Source organism: Callospermophilus lateralis, chromosome 3 (assembly GCF_048772815.1).
Source record: "Callospermophilus lateralis isolate mCalLat2 chromosome 3, mCalLat2.hap1, whole genome shotgun sequence".
Taxonomy (NCBI): Eukaryota; Metazoa; Chordata; class Mammalia; order Rodentia; family Sciuridae; genus Callospermophilus; species Callospermophilus lateralis.
The window spans coordinates 196,745,251-196,755,546 of NC_135307.1; positions in this window are offsets into that span (position 1 = coordinate 196,745,251).

Consider the following 10,296-nt stretch of genomic DNA (forward strand, 5'->3'; position numbering starts at 1 on the left):
TTTCGCAGTCCCCTCAGAGGGCACCCTGCCAACACCTGAGGCCGTCTCTCTAGACCACCTCCCAAAGACTGCACCACCTCCTGAAAGCACCGTGCCAGGGACCAAATCCTAAAACATGGGCCTTTCAGGGACCTTTCAGATCTAAACCCTAACCCTGGATTTCAGGTGTGGGTTTTTTGTTTGTTTTTTGGTACCACGGATTGAACTCTGACACTCAACCACTGAGCCTCACCCCCAGCCCTATTTTGTATTTTATTTAGAGACAGGGTCTCACTGAGTTGCTTAGCATATCGCTTTTTGCTGAGGCTGGCTTTGAGCTCACGATCCTCCTGCCTCAGCCTCCTGAGCCGCTGGGATCACAGGAGTAAGCCACTGCACCCAGCTTAAATTTTATTTTTTTGACATAGGTTCTTGCTTAGTCAAGGCTGGCCTGGGACTTGCAATCCCCCTGCTTCAGCCTCCCGAGTCTCTGGCATTAGAGGTGTGCACCACCATGCCCAGCAGCAAAATGAATTTTTAAATCCCAGCTGTTTTTTTTTTTTTTTTCCTTGATTTTGTCCACGAGTTTGAGCTTCTGTTTCCAGGATGGTAGACTCCTCCTGAACTCGCCCTCCTTCGGGTAGTGCCACAAGCCAGGCAGCACGCAGACCAGCATCAGCTGTGGTCCCAGGGAGTGAGCACAGGCACAGACTCTGGAGAGGAGCCAGCACTGGGAAGCAGGGCAGGGCCGTGAGCCACCTGTGTCTGAGGTCAGGACCCAGGCCAGACCATGAAGGGCAGGTAAAACCCAGTAAAAACCTGAAGTCGTTTAGCCTGAAGAGCTGGAAGGCAGAGTGAGGCAGTGACACCTCTGGAAGGCAAGGAGCATCCCAGAGAAGGGGAGATCCATCTCAGACGATAACTCTTGCCTCAGTCTTTAGTTGACCTCTGAACCACGGTCAGCCAGACCCCAAACAGCCTGGCAAAAGGACAGAGTGTGCTGGGCACAGTGGCGTATTCCTATAATCCCAACAATTTGGGAGGCTGAGGCAGGAGGATCGCAAGTTTGAGACCAGCCTGGGTAACCTAGTGAGGTCCTGTCCTGAAAAATAAATCAAGTGGGGATGCAGCCCAGTGGTAGAGTGCCCCTAGGTTGAACCTCCAGTACAAAAACAGAAAGTTCCCCAAGGATAGAGTGTGGTCTGAGTCCCATCAAGTCAATTGCCAACTAACACAAAAAATCAGCACTATTTTAAAAGAATGCAGACTTACCACAGACTATCATAATGTCAAGGACACAATCCAAAATCAACCAATATTAAAAGAAAATAATGTTATTCATTCTCAAAAAAAAGAAGGCTGGAGATCGACCCTGACAGGACCCAGATGATGGAGTTAACAAGCCGGGATGTCGAGGCAACCCCATGACCGTGCCCACTGGTGTGCAGAACATAGGCTTTCAACAGTGGTTAGGTTGAGACAGTCATGGCAGATCACAGGAACCACAGGTCTGAGTGGAGATTCTGGAACTGAAAATGAAAATGTTTTCAGTGGAAGTTAACTGGACTAAGAGCAGAGCAGGGATCACGCAGTGAACTTGACCGTGTCTCATAGAACTTATCCAATCTAAAGGAGGCGCCTGTGGGGCAATGTCACATGCCTGTGTGTGACATAGTTTACAAAGAGAGGAGAGAAGAAATGGGGTGGGGAAAGGTATCTAGAGGAAAAAATGACTGGAACTTCCTACATGTGGTGAGAAACATGAACTTACATATGTAAGAAATTCTGGGGCTGGGGACAGAGCTCAGCTGGTAGAGTGCTTGACTCACATGCACAAGGCCCTGGGTTCAATCCCCAGCACCACAAAAGAAAAAGAAAAATTCTGTGATCAACTCAAGGAGAACCAAGTGTAGGTACATCATAGTCAAATTGCTGGAAAGCAAATACGAAATGAAAAAATGTTTTAAAAAAGAGTCCTAGAAAAACAACACATGGCATGCAGGGGTAGAGGCTAGAACTGGCTGACTTCTCAGAAACCATGGGAACCAGGGCTGGGCTGGGGCTCAGCGGTAGAGCACTTGCCTAGCAGGTGCAAAGGCCCTGGGTTTGATCCTCAGCACCATGTAAAAATAAATGAATAAATAAATAAATGTATTTGTCCTACTGCAACTAAGACATAAATATTTAAAAAATCAATAAATGGGATGGACTCAAACTAAAAAGCTTCTTAGCAAAAGAAATAATCCATGAGGTGAATAGAGAGCCTGCTAATTGGGAACAAATTCTTACCACACGCACATCAGATACAGCACTAATCTCTAGATATAAAGAATGCAAAAATCTTAACACCAGAAAAACAACCCAATCAGTAAATGGGCCAAGGTACTGAACAGACACTTCTCAGAAAGTGATATACAACCAATCAACAAATACTTGAAAAATGTTCAACATCTCTAACAATTAGAGAAATGCAAATCAAAACTACTCCAAGACTTCATCTCACTCCAGTCAGAATGGCAGCTGTTAAGAATACAAACAGCAATAAGTGTTGGCAAAGTTGTGGGGGAAAGGCACACTCAGACATTGCTGGTGGGACTGCAAACTGGTGCAGCCAACATGGAAAACAGTATGGAGATTCCTTGGAAAACTGGGAATGGCACCACTATTTGACCCAGCTATCCCACTCCTTAGTCTAAACCCAAAGAATTTAAAATCAGCATACTACAGGGGCACAGCCACAACAATGTTTATAGCAGCACAATTCACAATAGCTAAACTGTGGAGCCAACCTAGATGCCCTTCAGTGAATAAATGGATAAAAAAAAAATGTGGCATCTATACACAATGGAATGTTACTCAGCAGTAAGAGAGAATAAGATCATGGCATGTGCAGGTAAATAGATGGAGCTGGAGAATATAATGCTAAGTGAAGTTAGCCAATCCCATAAAACCAAATGCCGAATGGTTTCTCCGATATAAGAGGCTGACTCATAATGTGCTGCGGGGGTGGGTGATTAAATGAACCCTCGGTAGGGAAAAGGGAGGAAAGGGCGGGAGGGGGCACAGGGATGGGAAAGACGGTGGCATGCGAGGGTCACCTAAGCACATGTATGAAGACACCAAGGACGTGACTGTGTGCAACCAGAGGTATGAAAAATTGTGCTCTGTGTGTATAATAAGAATTGTGATGCATTCTGCTGTCATGTATAACAAATTAGAATTAAAAAAAAAAAAAAAAAACGGAACCAGAGGAGAGGGAACAGCCCCTTGGAGTATCGGAAGGTGTCCAGTCGGCCAAACAGGGTGCCAACTGTCTCAAGAACAAGGTGATAAGGACCTTGTTGTGTAAAAGAAAAGGGGATTTATCTAGCAGACCCATTTACAGGAAGTGCTAAGGGGCTGTTTAGGCTGAAGGAAGACGACAGCAGGGAGAAGTTTGCCCTGGTGACGTCCAACCCCACACTGGGCACTCCTCCACTCCTCTCCTGTGCGGTGTTCGGTGAGGTGGACCAAATGCTGGGCCATAGGTCTGAAAGGACTGAAATCATACAGAATACACCCCTAATGCTGAAATTAAATCAATAATACCAGGATAGCTAGGAAAGCCTCAAGTATTTGGAAATATCCAGCAACTCGTGGGTCAAAGAGCTTACAAAAGAAATAGAAAATACTTCGAACTCTATAAAAATAACATCAAATTTGGGGGATGCAAGGAAAGCATGGGCAGAAGGAGTTTCGGCTTGAGCTGATTATGGCTAGAAATCAACCTGCCAGTTCTAGAGTCCTTACAGGAACGCCAAGGGGCGAGTTCAGTTGAGGTAATCTTGAACCCAGCTCATCACTGGTAGTAACGTCGTGTCACAACAGCAGAGTCGCCAGACGGCTCGGCACTGGTGAGGGAGTAGGTGAGCAGACCAAGGGAGTAGAACAGAATCCAGAAGAAGACACAGGTGCCACCAGCAGTGAGGACGGGCCTTCAGTGATTGGTGCTGGGTTGACTGGAGGCCCACGGGGACTCACAAACAGGAAGGGTCGACCCCAGCTGAACTGAAGATCTAAGTGTGAGAGAAAAATGACAAAACTTAGAAGGAAGTCTGTTGATAATCTTGGAAAAGGTGAAGATCTTTAAATGTAAGCACAAAAAAAAAAAAATGTGCTTTCCCACGTAAAGGGAGAAATGGAATTGCATGACATTAAGGACGTCTCATAGGGCTGGGGACATAGCTCAGTGGTAGAGTGCTTGCCGTGCATGCACTAAGCCATGGGTTCAACGCTAGCACCACAAAAAATAATAATAATAACTCATAGAAGATGTCATTAGCAAGTAGCCAGGTGCAGTGGCACATGCCTGTAATCCCAGCAGCTAGGGAGGCTGAGATAGGAGGATCGCAAGTTCAAAGCCAGCCTCAGCAATGGCGAGGCGCTTAGCAACTCAGTGAGACCCTGTTTCTAAACAAAATGCAAAATAGGGCTGGGGATGGGGCTCAGTGTCTGAATGCCCCTGAGTTCAATCCCTGTTACCAAAAATAAAAAAATAAAGATCCCCTCAGTACGTGGGAAGGCAGCCACAGGTGGGAGAAGACAGGGCAGGGAATGGGCAGAGTCTGCAGCGCTCACAGAAGAGGGCCTCAGATACCCCATCTGCCCCCAGGGGAGTGTGAGTTGAAACCCCTGCAGCCCCTCCAGAATGGCCAGGGAAGGGACTGCCCGTCCCTCCTGTCGGTGGGATGAAGGGCAATACTGACGGCCAGAGACTTGTTTCCACACTCTCTGAGCTGTATAATTGCTCAGCGTCTGGACCAGCAGTCATCCCCAAACGTGTGCTCCACAGAAGCGTACCCTGCGTGCCAGGGAGACCAGCCAGGATGCACTCATGGACCCCGCTTCGTGGCCTCTCCAGACACCCAGACCTCCACAGCATCAAAGCAGGCAGGTGGCCACTGGCAGCCATCATCGTACCCCATTTCCCTGATTGGACTAGGTGAATCAGCCCCCTCAGCGGGACACCCGCAGCCTTGGTCTCAGGACCAGCTCACTCCACCGGCTGCCGTGTGCTCAGGGCTCATGCGAACTGGCAGCACGAGTTGGCATCTCTTGACTTTTCCAGGCAGACTGATGCTCCTTGGACGTATGCAGCACGTATCTCGTGTTTTCTCATCCACTCACCCTTGATGGACCCTTGGGTGGCTCCCACCTCTTGTACTCGTGGATTTTGGCACCTTTGATGAACAGTCAGGTGTCAGTGGTCCAGTGGGAGCTTAGTAACCATCTAAGGAGGCCGAGGAGAGCTCTGCCTGCTCATGGGCTGCTTTCCTTGGTGTGAGCATGCCTAGCATGGCTGACTTCAAGCTGACCCACGATGTCACTGAACATGTGTTAGCTTTCCATCACTTGTGACGATGAACCCACAAATGGGTGAATCCACTAATGAGGTCGGAGCCCTCATGATACAGCCACCTCCCCAAAGCCCCTCCTCTGGACATGGCTGCATTGGAGACCAAGCCTTCCTCACGCGAGCCTTAGGGGAACATTCAGATCCAACCCATAAACTGTGGAATCGGGAAGAGGTGCCCAGGTGGTTCTGGTCAACTGGGTGCAGCATGTGTGCCACGGAATTATCCTTTGTTCCTTAAAATCTTGCCCCACTCTGAAAGCACATAGGAAAGTCTACACAGGCGTCTCTTTCCTCCAGGAGATGCAGGAGGACACGGCAGGGGTGTAGCCAGGACCGTCTCAGCACAAAGTGAGAGAGTGGGCTCCCAAAGATATGTCCAGGGAGGGAAAAGGGGACTAGTGTGCGATGGGGACAGTTTCAGCCTCACAAGGCGAGAAGGGCTCTGGCGGTGGCGACAGTAGTGGTTGCCCAACATGGTGAATCTACTCACTGCCACCAAACTGCTTGGACTGGAATTCCGTCACACCTGCAGGGACGGCTGTACCACGCATGTGGCAAGAGGTGGGAAGAGGGGTACAGCCATTCAAGAAATAGGGGGCGAGGTACCTCAAAAAGCCAAGGTAGAGCCACCACGTGAACCAGCTGTCCATCTCTGGGTGTGCATCCCAGGAGATTGAAAGCACATGTCACATAGATACCTGCCCCATGTTCATGCGCCCTTGTGCACAGTCGTGAAGATGCAGAACAGCCTAAGTGTCCACCCACGGAAAAATGGGCAAAAAAAAAACATAGAACATCTGCACAACGAAGTGCTATGCAACCCTAAGAAGGAAGGAGATCCCGTCACTGGAGACAGCGTGCTGAGTAAAAACAAGCCAGGCACAGAAGGACAGACACCACACTGTCCACCTAGATGTGGAATCGAAACACATCAAAGTCCCAGAACAGTGAGTGGTAGTTCCCAGCACCTGGGTGGGAAGGTCACACCGTTTCATTTAATTGTGAAGAATAAATTCTGGTGACTACAGTTAATAATAATACATTGTGTATTTCAAAATTGCCATGAGAGCAGATTTTACCTCAGGAAATATGTGAGGAGATGGATCTGTTAACCAGCCTGACTTGACATCCCACCATGGACTCGCCTCGTAAATACAGACGATCATCTGCCAACTAAGAAGAAGATTTTACTGGTTAAGGGGTCGGTTTTGTGAGCTGCTGGGATGGAACCCAAGGCCAGCGCACCTTGCACCTACCGGACAGGTGCTCTGTGCTGAGCCGCATCCCAGCTCAAAGATGTGAGTGCCGTGTAGATTTCAGCACTGTCTTTAAACTTAGAAAATAAATACTGAGAGCTGAAGCAAAATAAAACAGGCATGAAAAAATAGATGCTGCGCAATTCCACTTAAGTGGAGTATCTGGAGCAGTCCAGTTCACAGAAACCGAAACCGCGGTGGCTGCCAGGGACTGTGGAGACTAGGGAAGGGGCAGTGGGGTTCTGGGGGTTTTGCAGAGGATTGGGTAATTGTTTTATGGTTTTTGTCTTTTTTTTCCTGGTGCTGGGGATTGAACCCAGGGGTGCTCTACCACTGATCTGCATATGTCCCCAGCCCCTTTTTTTTAAATGGCTATTCCTTTTTTAAAAATATTTTTTTAGATGTTGATGGACCTTTTATTTTTATTCATTCTTATTATTTATATGTGGTGCTGAGAATCAAACCCAGGGCCTCACACATGCTAGGCAAGTGCTCTACCACTGAGCCACAACCCCAGCCCCACCCTTTGAGACAGGGTCTTGCTGAGTTGCTGAGGTTGATCTCAAACTTGTGATCCTTCTGCCTCAACCTCCTGAGTAGCTGGGATTACAGACATGCACCACCATGCCCAGCTCTGGGGATGGACCTTAATGGACGTAGAGCTTCAGTTTTGTTAACCTTACTTTTATATGTTATATATTTATCTCCAAGTCTTAACTCCCTGTTACCTGTGAATGTAATCTTATTTGGAAATAGGGTCTTTGTAGATGTATTTAAGAATCAGGATCATTCTAGATTGAGATCATCCTAGATCGAGGGTGGACCCTAAATCCAATGGCAGGCGTCCGTACAGACCAAGGAGAAAGAGGGGCTGGAGTGTGGCTCAGCAGTGAAGCGATTGGTGAGAAGCCCTGGACCCCATCCCAGCACTGCAACAGAAAAACCATCCCACAACAGAAAAACAGAATCTTGATACAGAGATGGCAGAGGGGGCCCTCACGTGAAGACAGAGGGACGGTGTTTCCTCCAGCCAAGGAGCACCAACAGCTACCAGCAGCCACCAGAAGCTGCGGGCACCTGGAACAGACCCTCCCTCAGAGCCTCTGAAGAAATCAACTCCTCCATTTTGGACTTTGGCCTCCAGAACTGTAAGGGAATGAGTTTCTTGTTTATGTTGAAAACTTTATTAGTTAATATGTAAGTGCTGCAATTACATAAAATGGTAAGTAAATATTGGCCAGGTGCAGTGGCACACACCTGTGATCCAGCAGCTCGGGAAGCTGAGGCAGGAGGATCGTGAGTTCAAATCCAGCCTCCGCAAAAAGCGAGGCACTAAGCAACTCAGTGAGACCCTGTCTCTAAATAAAACACTGGGGATGTGGCTCAGTGGGCAAGTGCCCCTGAGTTCAATCCCTGACACCAAAACTAAATAAATAAATAAAAGTAAATATTGCCTTTTGGTTGGAGATTTCTTGTGCAACTTCTCGAGTTCTCTAGGCCCCACCGCTGACTCTGGGGAGGCTGCACCAGGCCACTGTGTCAGACTTCCGTCAGCTCCACACAGCTGCAGTCTATGTACTGTGCCCTGCGCGGCCACCTACTCAGCCCAAGACTGGAAAGCAGTTCCCGCCACCAGAGGCTGAGCAGGAACGTCCACCCCTGGGGACGAGAAGCCTGGAACGAGCTTCTGACTGAGCTCCCTTGACCAGGCTTTCCCTGTGGTCCCAACAGACAGCACACCCAGTCACCTTGATGGTGGCCGTCCCCTGGTGGGCTCTCCCTTCTTCCCTGCCTCACACCACCCATTCTTCAGTTGACACTCCCAAAGGAATCCTGTGGCTCAGGCTCTTTTTCTGGGGAGCCCAGGCCAGAGGTCGGGTGAGGACCAGTGGTGAAGACCAACCTGCCGAGTGGAGGGCAGTGGGAAGGCTCAGACGGGTTTCCAGACAAGCTCCAGCATCTGGAGTTTCGGGGTCCTTCAGAGAAACAGACCAGCAGGAGACGCTGACCATCCAGCGCCACTGCACAAGAGGGTGCCTTCTGAGAAACGCGTCCCTAGGGAATTTCACCCCGAGAACATCACAAACCTGGGTGGTCCGGTCAGCTCACACCAGACCTGCTCACAGACCACTGTAATCCAGTTGTGGACAGTCCCAGTAGCCTGCATCACACCAGCAGGTACGTGGCCTCCTTGACAGCCATGCACGTGGTGCTGTCCACTGGGCAATGGCAGCAGCTGAGCTCCCTCCATCCACCTCCAAGGGTCTCCTGGAGCCCCCAGGCTTTCTTCACCCCCTTCCCCTAGGGCTCTGGGCTCTCCCTTGGCCCCTTCTCCACGCCCTCCCTTCAGGCCCCCCAGCCTCACACAGCCTGTGTGGGGCCAGCCCCTTGTCCTTCCCAGAACCCACTCCCGCCCTCCTGTGCTGAGGGAGCCTGCCTCTGCACCCTGCACAAGCAGCTCCTTCCCCTGAATACACACCGTAACCCTGGCCGGCTGTGAAAACCCTCTGGGCCACTCCCAGGTCAGTTAAACCAGAGCCCTGAGTTGGCCTGGAAGCTCCCAGGTGAGTCCAAGGTACAGCAAGGGAGAGAACCTGAGTCCCCGAGCAAGGAGGAGACCCGTGCCCAGGCTTCCCAGCCCCAGCCTGACGCTCTGGAGGCGCCAGCTGGTGGCCTGGTGATGATGGGTTCACCCACCACCTCCCTGCCAGGCCACTTTGGACACTCCATCCCACAGCCCTGGGGTCTCCTGAGCCATCAAGGAAGGTCCCGGGGAGCGCCTCAGGCCCATCAGTGAGCCAATGCATGGCTCCGTGACTCCAGAGGCCAGGGCATCCACCAGCTGTGTGGCCTCTCTTGGGTCTGTCCTCATGGCCTTCTTGCTGTCTGGGGAGCCCATCCTCTCTAGATGCCTGGACCCACCTCTTATTGCCATCAGCACCCCTCCTCTCCGAGACCCAGAAGTAGACTGCCACTTGTATCAAAGTCAGTGGCTCCCTCCTCCTGCCAACGCCCCCATTCACCCAGGGTCCCTGCACCTGCATAGGTGGAGAAGCCTGTACCCCTGAGCTATTCTTGTGCCGATTTCCCCACATGCTGGCTCTGCCATCCCGGCACCTCCCAGGGCCTCTGGAAAGCATGTCCTGGGCCACCTTCCTACTGGGAGAGGATACCTGCAGGCCCATCCTCCGTGGGGCCTCTTGTGGCTACCTGGCTCTGGCTCCCACCTGGACAGCTGCTAGTCTCAGCTCTGGGCTCCCTCTCAGGGCTTCTCCTGACTTCCCTCCCTGCTGCCTGCACACCCTCTGCCTGGGAAGGGTGTTGGGAGGCTCTGCCTGCCTCGGGACGAGGACCTGCCTGAGGAGCAGCCTCCCTCAGAGGTTGGAGGGCCAGGCTGCTGGCACCGCAGGCTGTGGCCCACTCTGCCAGAGCACCAGTCTGCTCTCTGGGAGAGCTCAGAGTCAGCCTCGTGTCCCCTGCTTCTGGAAACTTCACGATGCTGCACCTGAGTTGGGTCTTCATCCCTGGCAGATTGTCTGCTTCCTGATGCCTCACCCTCCTTGGATGCCACACCCTCCATGGATGCCACACCTTCGGTGATGCCACACCCTCCTTGGATGCCACACCCTCCATGATGCCACACCCTCCATGATGCCACACCCTCCA